This window comes from Sus scrofa, chromosome 1 (genome assembly GCF_054392235.1).
Source record: "Sus scrofa isolate SSC_HxYL_T2T_F1_AM1 chromosome 1, Sscrofa_HxYL_maternal_Yorkshire_Landrace_v2.0, whole genome shotgun sequence".
Lineage (NCBI taxonomy): Eukaryota > Metazoa > Chordata > Mammalia > Artiodactyla > Suidae > Sus > Sus scrofa.
This window is the reverse complement of record NC_139383.1, coordinates 196085184-196111145: the sequence shown is the minus strand read 5'-3', so window position 1 is coordinate 196111145 and position 25962 is coordinate 196085184. Positions and strand designations below refer to the sequence as shown.

At 42.5% G+C, this 25962-nt stretch overlaps 1 long non-coding RNA gene across 4 annotated transcripts in view; it reads right to left on the bottom strand.

Annotated features, from left to right (window-relative positions):
• The window catches only part of LOC102160535 (uncharacterized), a 365378-nt gene that overhangs the window by 73016 nt on the left and 266400 nt on the right, over nucleotides 1-25962 (bottom strand). Inside the window, exons 3-7 of one of the 4 annotated variants that reach the window (XR_014819401.1) lie at nucleotides 21744-22002; nucleotides 16807-16859; nucleotides 14826-14855; nucleotides 11143-11193; nucleotides 9613-10114 (exon numbers count right to left, since the gene is read on the bottom strand). This is a non-coding gene — a long non-coding RNA (uncharacterized LOC102160535). Of the gene's footprint in view, nucleotides 1-7304; nucleotides 10115-11142; nucleotides 11194-14825; nucleotides 14856-16806; nucleotides 16860-21743; nucleotides 22003-25962 lie in introns of those variants that run through there. The other 3 variants (XR_014819397.1, XR_014819400.1, XR_014819402.1) reach the window with 3 other exon arrangements.

Below are 25962 nucleotides of genomic sequence, written 5' to 3'. Positions count from 1 at the left end.
GAAGGCATTGTACTAAGTGAAAGGAGTCAGACAGAGAAAGACAAAAACTGTATGGTATCATTTATATGCAGTATCTTAAAAGGCAAAAAGCATGTTTCACAGAAACAGAAAATAGAATGGCGTTTGCCAGAAACTGAGGGAAGAGGGAAATGGGAGATGCAGGTCAAAGTGTACACATTTCTCGTTAGAAGAAGAATAAGCTCTGAGGCGCTAACGTACAACTTAAAAGTTGCTGAGAGTACATCTTAAACATTTTCACCACACACCAAAAAAGTTAAATATATGTGAAATGACACATGTGTTAATTATGTCAATCTTGGTAATCATTCTACAACATATATGTATATCAAATCATCACGTTGTACACTTTAAAGATATACAAATATATTTGTCAATTATTTCTCAATATGGTTGGGAAACAAATGTTTCTTACTGCTCTTAAAATCTTAACTCCTGAAACAGACGAAAAAGGAAAATGTATCTCCCTAGTAATTTTTTTCTCAGCCTAAAACTACTGAATATATCAGAGACTGTTTTATACAGTATTTGGGTAAATATTTCTGCCACCCAGCATCCAATTCAATCCCTATTCATCAAATCATCCAAAGACAATAAATACGTCTTTTAGTACCTGTGATGGACCAAACGCTTCACTGATCAGCGAGCCAATAAGAAATGACCCCTGACTTTAAGGAGAGCAAAAGGGCTTTATAGGATGAATAATCTAAGGAGAGAGAGAGAGACAGAGAGTAAGTAGTAAATGTATACACACTGAGAAAAGGCTGACCAGCCTGCACACAAGTTCAGTCCACATCAATTTTTTTTTAATTTTTAATTTTTATTTTTTTGCTTTTTAGGGCCGCACCCACAGCATATGGAGGTTCCCAGGCTAGGGGGCGAATTGGAGCTGTGGCTGCTGGCCTATGCTAGAGCCACAGCAACACCAGATCCGACCCACATCTGCAACCTACACCACCACTCATGGCAATGCCGGATCCTTAAGCCGCTGAGCAAGGCCAGGGATGAAGCCTGCAACTTTATGGATCCTAGGCAGATTCATTTCCGCTGAGCCACAATGGGAACTCCAGTCCACATCAATCTTGAGGTAGATTCTTATCTTCCCATACTACTGAATTGCTGGCTGTGATTTGAGAAAGTAGCTGCTAGTTTTCTATTCAACATCTATCCTTGGCTTCTTTTCTCTATGTTACTAGAGACAAAAAAGTACCCAGCAAGGAAAAAACCTTAACATTTCTAGTGTCTTTTACACTGAGGTGTGGCTGATGTGATATTAGTGGAAGTCATTGATTAAGACTTCCAATAAAACACTTTTCTTCTCTTTTTGCCTTTTCTACAGGCTGAGGTTTAGATGTAATGGCTGGAGCTCCAGCAGCCAAGAAAATCATAGAGACCTCAATTCTGATATCTTTATGTCATTGAACCTTTTAAGGACAGTCTCTACTGACCTCCAGACTTCTCAATACATGGGAGAAATAATTCCTCGCGCGGCAACTGTGTGTTTAAGCCTCTTTAGCCAAATCTCTGTTCCTAGCAGCTCAAAGCACCACCTAATAGAAAATGTGCCACACCTATCTCCCAGAACCTTGACTGTGCATCGGGAAACCAGCAATGTGCTTCAATATATTTGCACATGTGGCTTCAGAACTGGAACCACAGAACTACCAAACACTCGATTGAGAGATCTATTTCACTCTTCTCAGAAAGAGCAGTTAGTTGTGTTGGCAAAGGTCAGGCAGGTATATGGTCATGTCTGGGACCAAATCCACAGGTTTAGGTCCACCTGCGCTCTACATTGCTACTGCTGTGTGTCATCACCCATCCCAGGAGGTTCTTGGCCTCTCCAACTAGGCCAGGATTAGAAAGGCAGTCTTGACATTTATATATTCTGTTTAATCACTGGTCATGTCAAAAAGATACTGCTTTTTTGCCAAGTCTGGGGGCTTTGGGGAAAGATTCTGCTGTCATGGAAGACTGGCTAGAGGGACAGGCTCCTCTTTCACTTTTACAGAAAATCTACTCCTGCCCTGAAGCTTGCGATTCCATTTCCTTTGCTTTGATAAACTACAAGTGGTTTTAAATTGAGTCATAAATTTCTCCAGGCCTTTTAGAGACCAACCTCCTGCCTTTGATTCCCTCACCTCCTGCGGCAGTGAAATCTGTTAGAGATCTACTCATACACTTTGTGCACATGTGGGCTGGGAGTTTGAAATTTACAGGCTGAGCCTTACAGAGTGACCTCGACTTTTTAATAACCTGTGATGGAACCAGAGAGATAGCAAGCAGGGATGCACCAAGGCTGCAGGTCTAGGGGACAGACCCAGCTGCATCTAGAAAAGAGCTATACATCAGATGCTAGAAGGGTACAATTTTTTTGGTGGCTCTGATAAACTCCTCAAGGAGTCATGGTCTAAAATGAATTTTCTTTTTTTAAATCATGATTTGTAACATGTATACTTTGCCTTGATTAACACTGAGCTTCAGGAACTGAATAGCTCTATGTGTAAAGCCACTACGTTCCATGAGAAATGGTTAGTAAAATCCATTTCACCACAAAGTTCTGGGAGATCCCCTTGGTGGATTGTGTGCAGAAGATCTGGGTGGGTTTGCAGGTGCCCATTCACCTATCCTTGCTTTTCTAGGATCCATTTACCAGGTGAGGGACAGCAAAGTGAGCATGCGTGCTTCTACCTGAGCAGGTAGATCCTCATGGCCAGGAAACAGGATCATGATCCCCTCTGACCCACTTCCACAGCCTGTACTCTTTCAGGTGGCTCAGAGCAAGCTGGGCAGGGCTTCACATTGCCAAGTCGTGGCCAGTTCTAGTCTCTCCTCTGAGTACACCTGAGTTGAGGCAAAACAAAACTCCACCTCTGAGGTTTTGCTTGAGGTCAACCCTATCCCCAGCTCTGCCTGCAGACCAAACACTGACTATCCAAGCTACCCAGACTCGGTCTGCCCCAACCCCACACAGCCTGACACTCCCAGATTCTCCACTTCTCTCCCCCACTGGTATTCCCCTTCACTCCCTCAGTACTACCAATCTCAGAAAATATTAAAGAGACAACAGTCTTCCTAAACCAATTCTCATTAAGGGGTTTGTAATCTATAGACTCCTCACCATCCCCTGCCATCCCTTAAATCTGCTTCAATTTTAGGAGTTTGAGACCAACTCCTTTTTCCAACTAGCTGCCCAGTGTTGCATAAGTCACTGCAGAACTTCCATCAATCCATCTGGGTTTTCATTCATTCATTCATACATTTATCAAGCACCACTACGACATAATTGTTAAGGGTGTAGACAGCCTGGGTTCCAATCTCATCTCTGAAACTAACAAGCTGTATAAACTCAGGCAAGTTGTTCAACTTCTTTATGCTGGTTTTGACATCTTTAGAGCAGAGGGAAAAGAGCGATACATATCGCAATAGGTTATTTATTTAACATATACTTTCATAGTGCTTAGCACAGGCAGGTTCCATTCTGTTTTTTTTTGTTTGTTTGTTTGTTTTTTGTCTTTTTGCTATTTCTTTGGGCCGCTCCCGCGGCATATGGAGTTTCCCAGGCTAGGGGTCTAATCGGAGCTGTAGCTGCCAGCCTACGCCAGAGCCACAGCAACGCAGGATCCGAGCCGCGTCTGCAACCTACACCACAGCTCACGGCAACGCCGGATCGTTAACCCACTGAGCAAGGGCAGGGATCGAACCCGCAACCTCATGGTTACTAGTCGGATTCGTTAACCACTGCGCCACGACGGGAACTCCTCCATTCTGTTTTTTTAAACAAATATTATATACATGCCTATATACATATGTATCATTCATATATAAAGTGCATCTGATGATGTATATGCAATGTGTATAAAGATGTAAATATGTATGTATATGTAAAATAGTTAATTTGCATGTAATTAGCAGCTTTGAGGTAGGTACTATTTATTACTAGCTCCATATTGTGGATGAGGGGATTGAGGCATAAAATGCTAAAAATAACTTCCCTAAACTCACACAGCTAGAGAGTGTTGTAGGGATTAGGTTTATATGTAAAGCACTTGGCACAGAGTGTGGTACATAGTAAGCATGATGTAAGTGTTAATTATGATAAAGATTATTATTCTAATATTCCAGGCACTATACTAGTACCAGAGATACAGTGATGAATAAGACACAGCCTCTGCCCTTTAAGAACTCACTGTGTGGTGGGAAAAATAGTCATGCAAATGGAAAATGATGCTACAGCTAAATGTTTGAGGTCTGAATAAGGGAACATAGAGCACACAGAAGAAGCACGAAGCTCAGCCTGGAGCTGCTATAGAGCAGCATTGTCCAGAAAAAATATAGTACAAGCCAGATATGCAATTTTAGAGCTTCTTGAAGCCAAATTTAAGAGTAAAAAAAAATGGAGAAATCAATTTCTTAATATACCAAAATATTTTCTTTGCAACGTGTAACTGATTTTAAAAATTATTACTCATAAAAATATTTTATTGCTTTTTCATGCTAAGGTTTTGAAATCTGGTATGCATTTTATACTTGGAACACATTTTAATGCAGACTAATCACTTTTCAAGTGCCGCATGTGTCTAGTATCTCCTATATTGATCAGCAGTTACAGAAGGCTTCCTGGAAGAAGCGACATTTGAACTAAACAAGGAGATTAGGCCTCATTTCTAATTACTCCTGAAAAGGATGAGCTTGTGATTCACTGGTAACTTCGACCCCAGGGTCTACTTCTCTAGAAGGATGCTCTGTGTGGTTGGCAAAATAATGGCCCCCAAAGATGCCCACTCCCCAAAATCCAGAACTTGTGAAAATGTACTGTACCTGGCAAGGAGAAATTAAGGTTGCAAATGGAATGAAGATTTCTAACCAGTTGATCTTGAAATGGAGAGATTATGCCGGTTTATCCAAGTGGGCCTAATTTAACTACAAAAGTCCTTATAAATGAACAAAGAAGCAGGAGACTCAGCATCAGAGAGACGCAGTGTGAGAAAAGGCCACCAGCCATTGCTGGCTTTGCAGATGGAAGAAGAGGTCATGAGCCAAGGACTGTGGGCAGCCTCTAGAAAACAGAAAAGGCAACGTGCAGACTCTCCCCTAGAGCCTCTAGAAGGAATACACCACTGTTGTCATCTTGATTTTTGTCCAGTGAGGCCCCCATTTAAGACTTCTGATCTTCAGAACAGTAAGACAGTAAATTTGTGGGGTTTTTGTTGTTGTTGTTGTTGTTGGTCTTTTTAGGGTTGCACCATCAGCACATCGAGGTTCCCAGGCTAGGGGTCAAATAGGAGCTGTAGCCTCTGGCCTGAGCCATGTCTGCAACCTACACCACAACTCATGGTAACACCAGATCCTTAACCCCAACTGATCGAGGCCAGGGATTGAACCTGTGTCCTCATGGGTGCTAGTCAGATTTGTTACGGGAACTCCGTAAATTTGTGCTGTCTTAAGTCACTAGGTTTGTGATGCTCTATTGTAGCAGCCATGGAGAACAATCTCATTTCTTTCTTCTGTCCTGGGAGACCCAATGTGGTCCCCATTCCTCCAATGAGTTCAGCTGAGAACTGGAGCTGGGGGATATCCCCAGGTGCTGCCACACGACCCCCATCACTGCCTACACCCAGGCCCTGAGGCTCTATGTCCAAGGTCAGCAATCATGGGACATACTCATTTCCTAAATATCTCTGTTAAATGAGATACTGCAGGTGAAAATCCTTTGTCTTCACAAACATTATCCTCGTCCGGCCCTGCTGTTCATGATATTAGTAAAAAAATAGAGGCTAAACTATTCATAATAGGGGAAACTCAGAGACTGAGCAAGTATATGGGAACTCTCTGTACTTTCTGCTCATTTTTCTATAAACCAAAAACTACCCTAAAAATAAAATCTATGGAATAAAAAAAAAGGTAACTTAGAAATAGAAAAAAGTAGAGGGAAAATGGCTCATAACTCAACACCTGCAAATATGCAGGAGGCTTTATTAGCAAGACGCAAAGGAGAGAGGATTAGAAGAGTAATGAGGATGCTTTTCAAAACACAAAAGGAAGACTCTACTATGTAATTAAATAAGGAACCAGGAAAAGACGGCTCAGTTCCATGAGCCCACAGAAAAAATGGGCATGAGGGCAGTTTTGTTCTTCAGGCATGCAGGACCTTTGGGTCCTAGACCTCTACACTGGGTACGTCATGAAAGGAAAATGGACCAAGTAAGGTAAATAATGATTCCCATCCACCACACCCAACCTGGCCCCACAGGGAACCCTTTGAGTGTGTTCCTAACCTTCCCTTGCATTCAGAGAAGCAGCACCACCTCTTAGAATGCCAGTACCTCATCTCTCCTGAGTTCCCCCAGGACTGTCAGGTCCCCTGATGACTGCTAATGCCTGAGATGCACAAAGGTGGCCTGGGAAAGGAAAGTGCAGGTTGTCTGTCCTTCACCCCTGCCAGGCTCCGAGGCTCCCTTTCTTTCCATGAATCCTGGGAAAAGTCAGAGAGAAGCTGGACTCTGTTCTCATGTGAACAGTTACTCTCCTTACTAGGTCCATGGGAGGAGGCTTGGATAAGACACCGAGTGGTGGGGAAAGGGACACACACCTCTGTTAACAGCCCTCATTTTTTCCCCAAGAGTTTAGCGCTCACATCACCAGGCTTCACTTCCTGTGTCTAACCAGCCAGGAAAAGACAATTTGATATTTTTCCTGTTTTTCTACTTTGTTTTAAATGGCTCATTATAAGAGTGTTTAAGATGTAAGAGCAGCAAATTCAAGGCTCCTTGGGAAAGAGCAGGAAGAAAGGGTGCCCAGAGAATAGCAGTGCTCCCTCCGCACGGAAAGCCCACCATCCAAGTGGACAGCGAGATGGATTATTTATCTCAGGTTAGAGAGCAGAGGCTTGCTGCTCCAAAGATTTGGCACTCTGGGATTTATGGACTTCATAGAGTTTATGCTTTTGCAGACTCATTGGTTGAGAAAATACAAGATTCTCTGTTAATAAAACTCATAGCAGGGATGATGAACCACATGCCACAGAGTCTGAGAATCTCCCAGCAGAGTTCCCAGCAAACCCCCTGCTTGGATGCGGCAGCTCCAGGCAGTTCTTTCCCCCAACCTCCCTCGGTGACACAGCAAGGGTCTCCCAGAAGGGAAACTGGGAAACTGGGTGAAGATGAGCAACTTCATGACCAACTTCGCTCCTAGGAAATACAGAGGGAAAGATGTACTCTTTGGTGGGCACCTATTCTGATATGTTATCTTACTGTCAATGGAAACAGTAGCAAAGAGAAACTTACATTCGTTTCAGCATGTGCACACTGCTTCACCCAGGTATGGAAAAGAATTTGGTAAACAATTGGTTCTTGGAAATCAGTGTTTTCCTTTTCTTGATCACCTCTTAAGGCACATATTACCTGGCAAGAAAATGATACAGATGCCCAGAGGTGGATTTAATTTAATATCATTATCAAAGTACATCCTTTAGGCACCTAGTTATTAGAGAAGGGAGGGGACGTGTCTGTGAGTCGAAGGATGGGAACATTCCTAAGAAAATGTAAGTTTTAGTACCCGTGTGGCATTTCAGGGCAGAGGCAGGCAGGTATGGGAGACAGTAGATGAGCACCCATGGATGCATGGTTCCCAAGCTGCCCCAGATGTCCTAAGACTCCCTAAAGACAATGCACAGTCAAGGGCAAAAGAAAGGGAATAGCCCAGAAGAGGAGGCTGCGACTCTACTATTTTTAAACTGCCAATTAGAATGTCTAAGATTACGTGGCTGGAACTACCACATCCGCTCCAAGATAATCATACTCTTCTGAGCTGAAGTTTTAAATCTTCTGTTTTCCAAGCCTCTGATCAGAATATTTAAAAAGATCATTTCTTGGCTGTGTTAGGCCCAAAGCCAAGGTGTGGTTCAGCATGTTTTCTTCTGGTTAGAGTTCTCAGAACCTGTCTTTTCAATATTTTTTGTTTGGGGTGGTGGGGAGGAATAAGGAAAAAATAGAGATTAAAAAACAAAAGGGACAGAAAGAAAAAAATTCAGAAAAAAAATTGTATGAAATTTCTTTTTTCTTTAAGGTGACATTGTTCTGGTGATTCTGTTTGACCAATCAAATTAACATGATTAGCATGGGTCTACTCACTACTTACCCTTGACCTCCTGTTAGCCCTCCTTTCCCTCCAGGTATCACTTTCCAAGCAGTAAGAATATGATGTTTTGCTTAGGGAAAATGAATCCAGTTTCCTCCACTGACATCGGACTCCAGAGAGTTCAATTCAGATGAGACGAGAGAGACAGTGCATATTAAAATCCTCATCAAGCCCCCTTAAAAGACCTGATTCAGGAGTTCCTGTGTGGCTCAGCAGATTAAGAACCTGACTAGTATCCATGAGGATGCGGGTTTGATCCCTGGCCTCACTCAGTGGTTTAAGGATCCAGCGTTGCCATGAGCTGTGGTGTAGTGAGCTGTGGTGTAGGTCACAGATATGGCTCAGATGTGGCATTACTGTGGCTGTGGCATAGGCTGGTAGCTGCAGCTCTGATTGGACCCCTAGCCTGGGAACCTCCAGGGGCAGCCCTAAAAAGAAAGAAAGAAAAAAAAAAAAAAAAAAAGACCTGATTCAGAGTCCAGCCTTCATGAAGGCTGAAGGAACCAAAAAAGTGTATTGACTTCCCAGTAATTCCTACACCATCCACACTGCACACTACCCACCTTGTCTGTCTACACAACATGTGGTTAGTATGTAGGCTCTCAAAGCTTCATGAGCTAAGAGCTTCATGAGCTAACTCTGAAAGACAGTAAGGACTGAAATAAACAAAGAGCAAAAAAGCCTATCTATCTGTATATGCCATATAGGCAGTGTTTTAAGCAAAATTAATTTTATTTAATGAATTGTTAGGTTTTGGCCCATGCCTCTGTATGGCCTTTTTGGAGGGGGTATTTTTTTATATAGTTGATTTATAATAGTGTGTTAGTTTCTGGTGTATAGCAAAGTGATTTATACACATATGTATTATTTTTCGTATTCTTTTTCATTATAGGTTATTATAAGATATTGACTATAGTTCCCTGTGCCATACAGTAGGACCCTGTTGTTTATCTATTTTATGTATAGTAGTTTGTATCTGCTAATTCCAAATTCCTAATTTATCCCTCCCTCCACTTTCCCCTTTGGTAACCAAGCTTGTTTCCTATGAGTGAGTCTGTTTCTGTTTTGTAAATAAGTTTGTTTTTCATCATTTTTTAAGATTCCACATGTAAGTGATATCATAGGATATTTGCCTTTTTCTGACTGACTTCACTTAGTATGACAATCTCTAGTTCCATCCATGTTGCTGAAAATGGCATTATTTCATTTTTTTATGGCTGAATAATAAACATTTCATTATATATGTGTGTGTGTGTGTGTGTGTGTGTGTGTATACACACACACTACATTTTCTTTATCCATTTATCTGTTGATGGATATTTAGGTTGCCTTCATGTCTTGGCTGTTGTAAATAGTGCTGCTATGAACACTGGGGTGGGGGGAACAGGAGTGGGAGGGAAAGACATGCATCTTTTCAAATTAGAGTTTTCTCCAGATACCTGCCCAGGAGTGGAATTGCAGGATCATATAGCAGTTCTATTTTTATTTGTTTAAGGAACTTCCATACTATTCTCCATAGTGACTTCAGCGATTTACATTCCCGCCAACAGTGTGGGAAGGTTCCATTTTCTCCACACCCTCGTCAGCATGTACTTTTTGTGGACTGTTTAAATGATGTCTCTGTATGTGTTAAGGAAAACTTATTTTGTGTGGTCATTTGGACGTTTTATCCCACTCCCCATGACTGTGCATTTATTCTTTCAATTCTGTCAGAAAGAGAGTGTTAATTTTTTTTTTCAGAAAAGAATATGAAAGATTCTTGAGGACAAATAGAGCAAGTGTTTTCCAAATAATGTTATATGCCTTAGCCCACCCCAGGAGAGGGCATGTGGGGTGGCCAAGTGCACGCCTGTCGCCAGTGATGGGGTTGCTGAGAAGGCTGGCTGTCGTCCTGCAGCCTCCTGTTCCTGTACAGCTTAGCTCTGGAGGCTCCTTCTCAAGATGTGATCAAAGGAAGCTGGAAATGATAACAAGGAAGGATGGTGGCCACCTTCAGCATCTCTGTCTCAATCAGTCTTCAATGCATTTTTCAATTATTACATTTCCCTGTGCAATGCTCTATCCCCTATGACCTCACATTCAGCAAAAGGCTGCTTATACCATAAAAAAGCAAGTAGGGGGGGGGACCCAAAATTACTTTTCAAACGTGTGCTCTGGATTCTAAGCATTTTTAAATGTATCTGTGTACACAGTGCAAACACTATCTTGCAGCTCAAGCCACTTTAAAATGAGGTCCTATTGGTCTTTCAGTAACTACAGCCACTTAGATGAATGCAAGAGGAGGCAGAGAGCACTGCCCAGGTGCCAGGACAATATCATAAGAAATCTGAAAAGATACAAATAGCAGCGGTTCTGTCTTACTGTGGGCACACTGAGTTCCACAATAATTAAATAACTTCCAAAATTAAACTGAAAAAAAGAAATCAGGAGTGGAGTTCAAGTGGAATGCTGGTCTCGAAGCCCTTGTCATCTAGCCCTTTTCTCATTTAAATACTACAGTATATCTTCTTCCTGCCACAATAAATAATACAAGCTCTCTTCTCTCCTGAAAAGAGTTTTCATTCTGGGGATCAAACAGGGTGCCTATTTCTTTGTACTACTGCCCCTCAGTCCTGTGAGCTCTGATTAAATGATTTCACATGCTGAGTTCAATAATTGGAGTTGCCTAGTTCCTGACCATTTGTTTGCCAGCTATAATGAGTGTCACTCTTTCAAGGGAATGACTGATATACTAAAGGAGTAAGAAAGGGGCTGTGAGGACTAGGACACAAGGAATCCTATTCAGAAGTGAGGCACTAAAGGTCACCACCGCCCAGCTTCCCAGGCACGCCCAGCATACCCCCACCCACCCGACACCTACCCACTCATCAAATGCAAACCCACACTCAGAGCTCAACACTGGAACCTTGCAAACTGTGTCAAAAATTCAAAGGCTAGTAATACCAAGGCCTGGTTTTCAGCCCTTGTTTTGTTTTTGTTATTTACCAGTGTCCTCGGGCCGGCTTCTTTATCTTTCTGAGGCTACAGTTTCCTCATCTGTCAAAAAAAGAGAGAGAGACCTATAAGGGCCTTGATGACATTTTGTGGTTCCTATTAGGCAAGCTGGTTAGAGATGCTTTAATGAAAACCCACCATGTCACCCAGAGACCCCAGGGGAGAACCCATGAGCCACAGATTGTTACTTCATGTACTTAGAAGGAGGTCTACTACAAAGTAGACTCTATGTCTACACTAACAAACTTAAAATTTAATAACACACGAAACTAGGAAAAGGAAACCAGTAAAAGAGTGTGCATACAACCCTCACAGGTTTATAAAGTATATAAAAAGGGGTCTGGATGTTTGAGAATTCATTAAACTACCCACAGGGCATCCACGCTGTGCTCCACACCACAGTGGGTGCTTGAGAAAGGACAAGACACAACCCTCAAGGTCCTTGGAATTTGCCAGGAGCATGGAACGCAGTGAGCCCAGAAAAGGCATGTGAGCTCTGCCTTTGGGTGCCGGGTTCAAGAAGACATGGAGGTGAAATGCAGGTTAAGCCTTAGAAGCAAGCAGAGTCAGCCAGAGGGAAAAGAGAGGATGAATCCAAAGCTAGAGAGATGGCAAGAAGCACTGCCCAGAGAGAGCAACTGGCAGGGGTTCGGACTGGCTGGACCATGAGCTATTGGAGGTGGGAAAGAGCAGGGGAGGAGACTGCCAAGAAGGGTGGAGAAAGGGTCCTAGGAGCAGAGGCCCCACAGGCAGGAAGCCGCAGCACAGCTCTGGGGCAGCTGGAGGGAGTGTCAGGCAGAGGGAGGTCCATTGTGCTTACATTGTAAGATGATTCTGAGAGCAGAAATGGAGAACTGAGTGAGTGTGTGCGTGGTAGAGGAAGGACATGAAATAGGGGATGTAGGTAGGAGAAAGTGGTGGTGACCATAATTAATATCAAAAGCAAGAGCTTTGGTCCATATGTCATGAGGAGACAGCCTAAGATAGGGGTGGGCACACCATGGCTTGTAGGGCCAATCCCAGGGTTCTACACAGCCCTGAGCTAAGAATAATCTCTGCACTTTTTAAATGACTGGAAAAAATCAAAAGAAGAAAACATTTAACGGCACATGAAAATTACATGAAATTCAAATTTCTGTGTCCATAAATAAAGTTTCATTGGTGCACTGGGCAGGCCTGTTTGTTTACTTGTCTACGGCTGCTTCAGTATTACAGTGGCAAGTTGAAGCTGCAACAAACCGCATGGCTCCCAAAGCCAAAACTCTTTACTCTCTGGCCTTTTATAAGAAAAGTTTGCAGACCCCTGGCCTAAGGCCTGAAGATAAGGGGAGAGGACAGGTTCCTGCAGGCAGGTGTGTTGTTTTCCCCTCTCTGTATACCCGGCTCATGCCTGGCTCCTCATAAATGCTCCCAGACTGCTCAGTGGAAGAATGAGTGAGGACCAGGTGGAAAATCATAAACTGGAATGATGACAAGGCTGCCGCAGGGGTTGGCAAAGTAGGAGTTTATCTTGGCGGGCTGATCCTCAGATGTGAGAAGAACCCAGGGCCTCACCTCCCAGAAACCTTCCACCACTTTTGGTGGAGAAGACGAGGAGGGGAAAAGACATCAAAGAGCAAGATGCGATGCAAAAAGACTCAATTTTTTTGGAGTTCCCATTGTGGCTTAGAGAGTTAAGGACCCAACTTACTCTCTACAAGGATGTGTGTTCAATTCTTGGCCCTGCTCAGTGGATTAAGGATCTGGCATTGCCGTGAGCTATGGTGTAGGTCACAGATGCAGCTCAGATCCCAAGTTGCTGTGGCTGTGGTGTAGACCAGCAGCTGTAGCTCCAATTCAATCCCTAGCCTGGGAACTTCCATATGCGGCAGGTGCAGCCCTAAAAAGGGGAAAGGAAAGATTCTTTCCTCATTTTCTTATTGGAAAAAATTATGAGGCTCCTACAAGGAGTTGGAACTGGGAAGACCCTGGAGCTACATTTGAAGTACAACACACATGCTGGTCTTTTTTTTTTTTTTTGTCTTTTTGCCTTTTTCTAGAGCCACTCCATCGGCATATAGAGGTTCCCAGGCTAGGCGTCTAAATTGGAGCTGTAGCTGCCAGCCTACGCCATAGACACAGCAATGCAGGATCCGAGCTGCATCTGCGACCTGCACCATAGCTCACAGCAATGCTGGATCCTTAACCCACTAAGCAAGGCCAGGGATTGAACCCACAACCTCATGGTTCCTAGTCGGATTTGTTAACCACTGAGCCATGACGGGAACTCCCACACTGGTCTTCTAACAGGTGTTCCTGTCCCTTTTCTCTTCCTCCAAGTTATTTTCTCTGCAGGTACCAGGGTAACTTTTCTAAAACACAGAAGAGAGCACTCCATGCCCCCTGATTCAGCCTCTCCCAGAAAAAGTCCAAACCCAAGGCTATGCATAAAGGCCTTGTATGGTCTGTGTTCTTCTTTAGCCACTGCTCCCCAAGCTCTCCTCAACTTTCAGTTTCCCACATGAGTCAGACTATTCTCTGCCTCCAAGCCTTTGGACCAGCAAGAACTAGTCCCTCTGCCTGGCATGTGAGCCCTCTCTCCCTGCAGCATCTACTCATTCAATACAATTCAGCTCCAGGGACCCAGTGTATGGAGGTGGCAGATGTGAGGATAGCACATGCGGGGGTAGCTAGAGAAGTAGTGGACAATACTGGCAAAGTGGTGTGAAGCCTGGATATGAAAAAGAGTGAGTTCCAGGATCCTATTTATTGGGGGTGAACACAGGGGTAAGACAGCATTGGCAGGCTCAGACCTGAAGTTGGGACTCAGGGCTTGAGTTGCTTTTAGGTTGTCAGAAGCTACTGATTTTTAAGAACTGGAGTTCTCAATCTTTGGTGCATATCAGAATCACCTAGAAGATTTTTAAAGACATGGGTATCCAATAAAATTGGCTAAAATTAAAAAGATTAGCAATACCAAGTGTTGGTGAGGACATGGAGTAACTAGAACTCTCAAAGAGTGCTGGTGAGAATCTAAAAACAGTGCAGCTGTTTTTGCCCCAAACATTTTGCCCCAAATGCAGCAGACCAAAGCTCTGAGACCCTGAAGTTTGCAGCAAAGAGAAGGTAGCTTCTGTGGGATGGACAGGGAGCTTGGGGTTAATAGCTGCAAACTATTACATTTGAGGTAGATAAGCAATGAGATCCTGCTGTATAGCACAGGGAACGATATCTAGTCAAATATAAGACTAGGTCACTTTGCTGTGCAGTAGAAATTGATAGAACACAGTAAACCAACTATAATGGAAAAAAATAAAATCTTTAAAAAAAAAAAGAAAGAAAGAGAGAGAGAAGGTAGCTTCCCAACACAGCCAAGTGAATAGACAGGAGACAAGACTCAACTCTACCTCCCTCAGGTGAAGAGCCCTGGGTATTTATGGGCAGCAGGGTGGTCTGAGGTGTGGGCAGCATGGAGAGGTGGGGAGTGTAGGGAAAGGTGATTGGAAAAAAGTACCATAATAGTCCTTCTGTGCAGCTATAAGTAACTACAGGCCTCTGCAAGCTCAAATGTGGAGGTGCCTAGCATGATCTGAGGGTGGAGTTTTTAGCCCTCTGACATCAAAAGGTTACAAAGAGGACACTCATACATGACCATGTGGAGGGTTGGTTCTCCTATCCCGTGTTACCCAGCTCACCTCCAACTAGACACAGCAGACTCCAAGTTCCTGAAAACAATTCAGAAACACATCTTACTGTTTAAGCTACATGCTTCTTGGAGGACATGCAAGTCTTACAACGACCTTGATTAGCAAAGGCAGCTGAAATGGATTTGACTAATAATTATAGTTTCATAGCCATTTTGGAGAACAATCTAGCAGTTTCTTGTAAAACTAAATACAAACTTTTCATATGAGCAGTAAATCCATGTAAAGACTTTTACATGATTATTCATAACAGTTTTAGTGTCAATATTAAAACCCTATAAAACCCAAATGTTTATCAAAAAGTGGATGGACAGGAGTTCCTGTTGTGGCGCAGTGGTTAACGAATCCGACTAGGAACCATGAAGTTGCAGGTTTGATCCCTGGCCTTGTTCAGTGGGTTAAGGATCTGGCGTTGCTGTGAGCTGTGGTGTAGGTTGCAGACATGGCTTGGATCCCTCATTGCTGTGGCTGTGGCATAGGCCAGTGACTACAGCTCCGATTCGACTCCTAGCCTGGGAACCTCCATATGCCATGGGAAGCAGCCCTAGAAAAGGCAAAAAGACAAAAAAAAAAAAAAAAGTGGATGGATAAATAAACTGTGGTATAGCCATACAATGGAATACTATATACTAATCAAAAGGAATGATTCAATGATATATGCAAGAAAATAGACAAATCTCAAGATGATATGCTTCAAGAAATAAGGCAGACACAAAATAATACATACTGCATATCTGTTTTCATGAAATTCTAGAAATGGATACTTGGGTCCAAGAGTTTGGGGGATGGAGCCTTGAGTGCATGAGGAAACATTTTTGGGTGATGGAAATGTTCTGGATCTTGACTGTGGTTGGTGGTTCGAGGGGCATATGCTTTCATCAGAATGGAATGGACTTTGTATTTAAAATGAGTCCACTTTATTGTTTGTAAACTATATATACCTCAATAGAGTTGACTATATATATATATATATATTTTTTTTTTTTTTCAGGCCCTGTGACAAAACTCCTGAATCAAAATCTTTATAGATTGGGCCCAGGACATCGATGTGTTGAACAAGCTCAACAGGTGATTCTGATTTGCACTAAATCTGCAAATCGTCTCATCACCATTTCACTGAACTAGCTGAAAATATCGCAGGCATGGCTCCCTTTAGCTCTCTCTTGATGATCTTTGGGTTTTGGAGTGAGTGGTGCATCACAGTCTCTCAGAAGAGACTTCATTAAACTAGAAGAAATCTTGTAAAGTCACCCAGGCCAATCCGTGCCTCTGGCCAATCCCAGGTACCAATCCGCTCCCTGGGTTGTGCCTACTTTCAATGCCTGCAGGAGAGGATTCCACAGTCTTCTTGAAAAAGGCTCTAAATTGGACTTTCCACTCACAGTCCTCAACAGGAGACACCTCCAAATGGCAGCCCAAAGCCAAATCTCCCCAAGGTGAGCAAATGGGTTCCCCTCACCTGAAGCTCCCACCCACATGAGTTAAGCAATACTGCAGTTGAGCCTGTATTCCAAGAGCAGTGAAGTTTCTGAAGTTAGTTTGCTTTTCTACTCATCTCTCTATGGAAATTAAGATAGTTGTGCATTGCATATACTTATATGCAAAAGTGCCTGATTAAAGAGTCTTGACTTCAGGTTGTAGAAAATTACAATTTTCAACTAAAATAAATATGCCACTTTAGGAAAGGATGAGTAATTCCGTGTCTGTGATATTTCTCAGGATGGGTTCAGGAGTTTAGAGTGTAATGTAGTCTATGACACTACCTATGATAAAATGCTTCTGTGTGCTAGTAACAAGCACTCCAGGGTTTCTTCAGCCTGTTTAATCATGTAAGATAGCTTACTTGATGTTTAGCATACTGCAATTTGGAAAGCAATGCATTATGGGTTAAATTACCACCCAAACACCACTAATAAATTATAGCCAAAGGTAGAGATGGATGTTATATTGTCTTTGGCAGTGGAAAATTTACCTTCCTGGAGGCTGACTGCCTTGTCTTGATCAGGACTGCTGCTCCTCAGGCACCTGCATTAATAGAACAGATTGCTGGTAAAATAGAGCTAGAGTCACAAAGGATTGCTGCATAAAGAACAGCTTGAATTACATCATCTCCTGACAATGTCAAAGAAAATTCAATACTTAAGTCTGAGGGACTTTTATAGGATTATTGGGAAGATTATTTTTGTCATTGATGCTTTTATTTTTATGTCTTTAAAATTTTTGTTCAGTTTTAAGGCAGCCTTATTCTATAGAAAAATTCCTGACCTAGGTTTTTTCACTAAGTAAAGCTGGAGTAGAGCAGCTCAACATCCCTAAATAATGTTAGACACAATTATGTGAACTACACAACTCTCAGAAAAATAAATGATGTAACAAAATCTCTTTGTATTGGTGCATCTTGGGTGTATCAAGCACTAGAACAAAAAGGGAAAGGATTTGGTGCCTGAAGAAAGCGTATGAAAATATTCTTCACATCCTGGCAGCAGTGTCTGGGGCGGGAATGAAAGAGCTTTCTCTGGAATAACAGTGGTGGTGGCATTTGTCATGGACAGTGCAGTAACTACTCTCACAGAGCAGAATCTGTTGTGATGTTGTGATGCATAGAGCCTCAAAGAGTTGTGAAGGTGGCCAAAAGATGTACAGGAAGCACTTTGTACAGTTCTCAGGGCACTGTGAGCACTTAACAAAGGGTAATTACTGTCATCATCTTTGTTACCATTAACCCAATTTTAGAAATGGAGCAATTAAGAATCAAAGAGGTTCAGGAGCTTGTCCAGGGTGGCAAAGTAGTAAGGGTCCTAACAGGAAGCTAACCCGGGTCTGAATGACTCTAAAGCCATGATTTTAAACAATCTCTAGCACCTTCCTGGTTTGTAGCTGCATGAACCTGCTGAGAAAATTATTCCCCCCAACACCAAATTACTCTCCTTGAACTGCGTAAATAACTGAGATTTTGGAAACAGCTCAGAGGTCTATATTTATGTATCGCTGGGTCTCTAGTTACAGCGCTTGAGCTGAGTGAAGGGGGATCACAGGCTGATGGGTGTGGGGGCAGGTGGGAGAGGCGACACTGCCTCAGGCTAAGGGAATGGCTTTGTGTACGCCCCTACTGGAAGCATCCTGGCTCCCGGGCCTTCTCCGCACCTCCTGTTCTGGGTTAGAGGGAGCCTTCACAGGTATGCAGAGCACAACAACATCTGGGTTGCTGGGATTTGTCCTACAGATCTGGTGAATTTAGGGTACACATCAAACTTTTTTAATGACTTCACAGTTTCTCCCAAGAAAATACATAAGGTGTCTAAAGTCAAGTACATTTACTAAGTTATTTTTTCATAAGGAAAGGGCTGAAATGCCCTAAGTGATGAAAATCACTGTGCGTGCCTATAGTAGAGCACATAAATCTATCTGTACTCAGAAAGTATCACAGAAACCAGAGAGCGAAAATGTTCATGGGCAGCGCGGAGAAGGGTTCTGTCGCTAGGATGCACACTGATGCATAAATAGATAAGAACGCCACAAAATCTTATTAATAAAGTTGATGTGTCTTTGGTTGACTGGCCAACTATAGCTGCCTTCAAAGTCATTAAACTTCAGACCAGGCTCAAGATTTATTAAGAGATGTTGCTGCCTGATAGTCTGTAGGGATATTCTATCTAAAGCAGATGCTACTATCATGTTCAGCCACTGGGTAAATTTCCAGCAACCAAGGTTTTGAGAGAAACTGAAATAAAGTTTAATATAATTTAACTGCAGCAAGAACACAATAGGAAACAAGGTATAAAATGATTTCCTTGTAAATAATTTTACATAATTGACATTAAAGAAGAATTGTTTTTGGAATCCACGGAAGAAAATTGTTGCTTTATGTGAAAATATCATTGATTCATTATCATCATTATCTTCCTCATAATATTTGTTGACCACTCACCACACGGAAGGCATTGTGCTGAGCACCTCATCTCATTTAGTCCTCCAAACATACCTATAAAATAGAGGTGCATCCATCCTACAGTGTCCATCCTCAGTCCTAATTGAGACACAGAGAGGGATGTCCAATATAATCTCAAGTTATCTCAAGAGACATGGACCTTTTTCTCCAAAAATATCTAAGCAAATTAACCTCAATGTATTTATTCTTTAAGAAAAAAAAATGTATGTCATCCACCCCTTTTAGTAGAAGAGGCATTCAATAAAATCAAACTAAATAAAAATGGGATGCCTTAATCCCAACATAGCGGGGATTATGCTTCTAAAGCATTTAGGAAGTCATCAAAATCCTATATCTGGCTGGTGATTACAGAAATTGATTAAGCCAGTTCCTTGGGGAAAATTATTAGAACCAATGCTTAAGGATTAAGCTTCAGAAGCTCCTTGAGAATACATAAAGGTGCTATGCTACCTTCCACTGTCAGAACCTTTGGAAATACGGTGAAACAAGGAGCATCATCTTATCTCTAAATGAGATGAAGGCACAAAATGAGGGATGGACTGAATCATACCGCAAGACAAAGAAGGAGTCCCCCTCCTGTGTTTTCTGAACGCATCCCCCTTCATCCAGAGGCTGTTCAGTTCACCCACCTACTTTAACCCTCTGCAGATAGGTCTACATGCCAAGAGGTACTGCTGTCAAGATCTTACAAATGACATTTTAAAGACTGATTTTTTTTTTTTAACTTCTCATTAAGTCCTTGAAAACGTTCATCTTTGTACACATCTCTTTACACATTTCTGTCCTCTTCCCTTTTGGAGAGTCAAGGCAGAATGCCTAGAACACTAACCCTCTCCATGGAATGTTCAAGGGCTCTACTTAGGTCCCTCTAAACTAGTGTCTTAGTTTGGATTCCTCCCAAAAGAGCTCCTGAGACAAAAACTTCAGAAGCAGTTTATTTAGTACAAGTCTACTCCCAGTGATCCTTGGGAGTAGACTTGAAGCAGCGGGAACATGCTATAAGAAAGGGAGAAAGCCAATAACCCATGCATCAGTGAGGATTCGCTACTGAGGGCACCTGAGGGCCCTGGGAACGCTCTAAGAAACCATGTAAAACACACCTCAAAATTACCCCATTGGGCATTAATCACCCCATTGGGCATTAACTCCCATTCCCCATGGTGGAGGGTGCCCAGGGACATGAGTTCGCCTGACCTTCTGTTGACACCAGTGTACTCATGGAGGGTGGGCATCAAGCAGGAGAATTGAGCTGCAGGTGCTTAAGGAGGAAAGCTGCTGGCATGCTGTAAACTGCTTTCCCCTGCAGCTGCAGGTGGCCTCAGGTTGGCTGGGGGATATGGGGCAGGGCAACTGCTTTTCTCTTACTTCACCTCTCTCTTCTCAAATATGCTCCAAAGGTTCTAGACCAAGTTGCCCTGGGGAAGAATTTTACCTCTGTCCCTTACTAGTTCTGTAACCAGAGGCTGACTTAACCTCTCCAGGTCTCAAATCCTTTAATGCAGAGTAATAATACCCACTTCATATGGCCTTGTGGAGATGTAAATATGAAAAATGAAAATCTTTTGGCACGAGGAACAATAAGGCATACGATAACATGTTGGTTATCATCAGTTTTACTTATCTTACTTTTGTTTATATTTTTAAGAAGTAGTATGGGACTAAGAATTTTGAGAGGTTGGTTTCAGCCCTTCCCCTACTTCTAGCTAGTTGTATGTTCTTGAGAAAGGCACTTCATATTTCTGATCTTGAGTTTCTTCATCTGGTAAATAGAGGGTTTGAAATAAATGCGTATTTGGGAGAAAAACAGTTTTAGCTAAGTTATCTTAAACTCAAACCCAAACACCTAAAATGTAAAAGTGTGGAGACTGGAAATCCGAAGAGGAGATGGGAGTCTGGCAGCTCAACGAAATCATGCCCTTTCTTTTTTTTTTAAGTCAATGGACTTGGAGTTCCCGTCGTGGCACAGCACAAACAAAACCTACTAGGAACAATGAGGTTGTGATTTCAATCCTTGGCTTGCTCAGTGGGTTAAGGATCCAGTGTTGCCATGAGCTGTGGGGTAGGTTGCAGATGCAACTTGGATCCCACGTTGATGTGGCTGTGGCTAGGCTGGCAGCTATAGCTCTGATTAGACCCCTAGTCTGGGAACCTCCATATGCCATGAGTGTGGCCCTGAAAAGACAAACAAAACAAAAATCAGTGGACTTAATTCTGATTTCCTTAGATTTCTTTCAGTTACAAGTAATGGAATATCCAACATGAGCAGGGTTAAACAGAAAAGGGGGATCTATTGACTTGAGCAATGAAAATAAAACCCCGTCTAGATTACCTTCAACCATGCCCGGGTCTAGGGGCCAAGGAATGATGCCATTAGGATGTTTCTCCACATCCCTAAGCTCCATGTCCTTCTATGCTGCATTTATCTCAGACAGGCCTGCCCTCTTGGTGACAAGAAGGCTACCAGCAGCTCTCCATCTACTTCCTATCTTAGAATAACAGGAGAAAAAGATCCCCCAAGGGAGTTCCCGTCATGGCGCAGTGGTTAACGAATCCGATTAGGAACCATGAGGTTGCGGGTTCGGTCCCTGCCCTTGCTCAGTGGGTTAACGATCCGGCGTTGCCATGAGCTGTGGTGTAGGTTGCAGACGTGGCTTGAGTCCCATGTTGCTGTGGCTCTGGCATAGGCTGGTGGCTATAGCTCCGATTGGACCCCTAGCCTGGGAACCTCCATATGCCGCGGGAGCGGCCCAAGAAATAGCAACAACAACAACAACAACAAAAAAGACAAAAGACAAAAAAAAAAAAAAAAAAAAAAAAAGATCCCCCAAGAGGTATTTAGTCCTGGTATTGACTCTTATTGGCCCAAAAAAGGATGAGGCATGCTCATATCTGAACCAACAGGACAGGAAATATGCTCATTCATTAGCTTGGACCACAGGCTCATTTCTGATTGAGATTACCTTGGTCGGGTAGGAACAGTGCAATTGCCAACTGAAAGAAAGATGGGCATTGTGTGGCCAAGACAACCAATGCCCACTCTGAGTCTACCCAACTCCAGCTTCTGTGTCACCTCTGCTGACTTCTCCGTGTCTTCTGGGTTTTGTGAAAACCTCTGAATTTCACCATATAGGTTGCCATATTTCCTTGCTGTTGCATCCACATCCCTTGACTGAATAACCAATGGGTCAGTAAGTATGTGTGAAATACTCACTCTGAAATCTGCAGGAAAAAGAAGACATCTCTGAGACTGGACCTTTATCTCAAGGAGTTTCTAATCTAGCTAAGTAGAAAAACAGAACTATCCCGGTTATGTAGGTTCGCAAGCGATACAAGGCCATAAAGGAAGAGATCAATAACATGAACCATTCCAGAGAGACTAAAATGATGGTCAGATCTAACAAAATGAAATTCAACAAGGATAGTATAAGCTCCCACACTTAGGTCCAGTGGCCCTAGGGAGCCACTGAAGGCTCCCAGGATAGTGATAGAGTCAAAGCAGTGGTTTAGGAAGGAAGAATTATTCAGAAGTACATATGGATGAGTGAGAACAGGAAAGGTAGGAAGTAGGGGCCAGTACAGGGTCCACTGCAATAGTGTTTGTATAGAGTGAGGTTACAAAGCCTAGATCTGAGGTATTCATGGAAATGAAAAGAAAGTGCACATGCAAATGAACTGGTTGGGGAAGGCAGAGAAGAATGAGTTAAGGAAGAAAATTGCCCAGTAGATTCGAGGATGGAAAACTGGGGGAAAATGCCCAGTCTTAGAAGTAAGAGGGCAGGAGGAAGGAGCACTGGGAGGTCCAGGCTGGATGGAAAGTGGAGCAGGAAATGAACTTTTTCAGACACGCCTTGTCCATGCTGCTGGAGAGACATGCAGATGGAAATCTTCAAAGTGCAGCTGGAAGTTTGGTTCAGGGTCAGGGGAGAAGATAACCATTAGGGAGTCAAATTCCCAGAAGTAGGAGCAAATAAGATGAGATTAATGCCACTTACCTGTCAAAACAATGGAGCATCAGAGAAGAAACCCACAACTTTTGGCTCCCCCATTTGCTGGCCAAGTGACCTTGGCCTCAGTCTCCTCATTTGTACATTGAAGTTAAGTAATAGTAAAAGCGAATTGCCTGTGACATAGACTCCACACAGTCTGCTCTATTCCCTTGCACCTCCCATAGGAGATGCAGTTTCCTGATCAGTCATTCTGAGTTACACCATTGCCTGGAAATGATCGTATACCATTAACTACCTGGCCCAGATGCACCTGTCTCCTCACAGAGCCTACACCTTGACACCCAGTTTTATTTCAGCGAAACCACAGTAAATATGACTTCTGCACAACACACTTCACATATTATCTTAATGTTATTTGATAATTTTCAAGCCCCACACACTCCCTATTGTTGACTATCCCTGCCTCAGGTTAGAAACATTTGAAAAAGACTTTCTTCTCCCACCTGGCCAAACTTCTACTGAATTTATCTTTGAGCCAAGTTTAAGTTTTATAAATATTTTATTCTCTAGCTCTCTGTCCTAAAATCCTCAAATACATGTTCTATCCATTGTTTCTGCCCAGAAAAGGGATAATGAATGCCCACTGTCCCCTTGATCATGAAGAGAGAGCATCTATTTGACAGTCCTTTCTCACATTAGAATTTGAAACTGAGAGATAAGTTATTTGGACAGAAACATTTCCTCTGCTGCATAGCAATGGGCCGACATCCAAGCAGGACCTAAGGATACCTCTCCAAATGGCAGATGGCAAATAACTGGCTTTGTATCAGTAACTCAACCTGATGATTACATCTAATAATTCCAGGCTTGATTCTGGAGAATCTGCCAGTGCAGAGAGCAATCCTATAGCCATTTCCAATTATGAAGCATCCTCAACAGGGAGTATGCTTTCATGAAAAAATTATATTTGTATATTTGTGATTGTGTGTGTGTGTGTGTGTGTGTGTGTAGAGGTTAAGGTGTACTATACTGTCCCACACAAGCTGGCATAAGTATGTAAGTATTGCTGGTTCATAAGTATTGCTTTTAATAAATCTTTTTTTTTGTTATATTTATGTGTCTCTAGCCTCTAAGCCAAACTATAATCCTAAGAAGATCAGTGGTACCTACTTATGTACAGCCACATCATTATGTGTTTTGCTATTTACTGAGTATTTATTATACGGTAGATACTAAACTTACTCTTTTAATTTTCACAGAAGTCCCATGAGGGGTATATTATTAACTCACATTACAGATGAGGAAAGTTAAGTAATATGCTTAACACTCTATGTTTAGCAAAGGTGGGCTGGGAATTCAAATCTGAGTCTTCCCAGGCCAGGTCTCTTTTCTATCTTGACTCTTATTAGGAATCAGCAAATATTTGCTAAATGAGTGAACAAGTGAGAGGCTCTAAAACTCACATCTTTAACCTCTAGATTATACTGGACCAAATTATAGTCACAATAATGAACCCAAAGCCCTTGGACATTACATATATTCCCTAGATGTAGAGAGTTGACAATTACTTAAAATTAAGAGTTGTCTTTGAAAAATGTAACACCTGGAAAGGTAAGCTGTGGTACATCTAGACAATGGAATATTATTTGCCACTAAAATGAAATGAGTTATCAAGCCATGAAAAGGAAAAGAAATGTAGGAACCTTACTTAAACGTCAAAAAAGTTAATCTGATAAGGCTACACACTGTGTGATTCCAGCTACATATATGACACTCTGGAAAAGGCTAAACTGTGGAGGCAGGAAGAAGATCAGTGGTTATCATGGGTTGTGTGTGGGGGGGATAATTGAATAGGCAGTAGGGGAACACAGAGGATTTTTAGGGTAGTGAAAAACACACTCCTTACGATACTGTAATGATGGTAGATTCGTGTTATTATACATTTGTCCAAACACACAGAATGTACAATATCAAGAGCAAACCTGGCCTTTGGGTGATACTGATGTGTTAATACAATTGTACCAAAGGCACCACTCTGGTGAAGGATGTTAATAGCAGGGGAGGCTATTAATGTGTGGGGCAAGCGGCGGGGGGGGGGGGGGGGGTCTAATGGGAAGTCTCTGTACCTACCTCTCTATCTTACCGTGAACTTAAAACTGCTCTTTTAAAAAAAAGTAACAACAAGGGAACAAAACAGACCAGGGTGATACACTGATTCACAAATGGAGAAAACCTGCCTGGTGCTCTGGTCCCCTGTATCACCCCTGTTGGCCACAACCATTTCTCAAGTCACAATCAGCACTCAGGCTACACTTATCAAGGAGGGGCCAAAAGACCTAGATCAGCTTGACTTTGAACCATTCATTTCACACATTAGGGTTATGGCACCAGGGAATTAAGACAAATTTGCAAAGGATTTACTGTAGCAAGGCCTGTTGCTAAGGCTTAGGGTTGAGTGCCAACCTTCCCACCCACGTCTGAGTTTGGGAGAACATTCCTCCAGTATCAGGGTGTGCATCACGACTATTCTCTTTTGCTGGGATCTTACTGATGGCTCGATACACTGATAAACACACAATATCCAGATACCATGGTCCTTGACATTATACAGCTACAGAAGCAGCATATTGTTGAGATTTGGTGAGTGGCTCTTGCTCTCTGCTACCCAAATGTGTGCCAACATTTCTCCAGAGTTAATGACTATAAGAAATGAAGGTCCTTTCAGATTTTGTTTGCCCCCATCTTTTTTAAACAGTTGTCTCTTTTAAACTCACCCTCTTCTAACAAGTGGATTTTTCTTTCCATTAGAGGTTATCTCCTGAGTTCACTGTCAAGTCCATTTTAATTCTTGCATTCCCTTATGAGATATTCATTCGAAATGAATTGCTATCCAGTCAGTTACATAGCTCTGCTCCCGGCATGGGAATTGTATTTCTTTAATGGCTTTATTCCTCTAAACATATTCTTTTTCGAGGTCTCCATTATCCCCCAGTCCTTGGAGGGAACCATTGGCAATCACAGAATAGGGCTCTCTGCTGCCTAGAGGCTTGAGAAACAAATCTAAAATATTTTAAAACTAAAAGAGCTCCTGAACTGATGTGTGTCCTGGATTGACTGTTCCTGGGCAGCGAGCACCAGACACAGCACAGAACAGCAATTATTCTTCCCAGCCGTCAGGGTGCCAAATGAGTTTTTTTCTGCGCTTAAAAATGGACAGAGGTTCACAGTAATT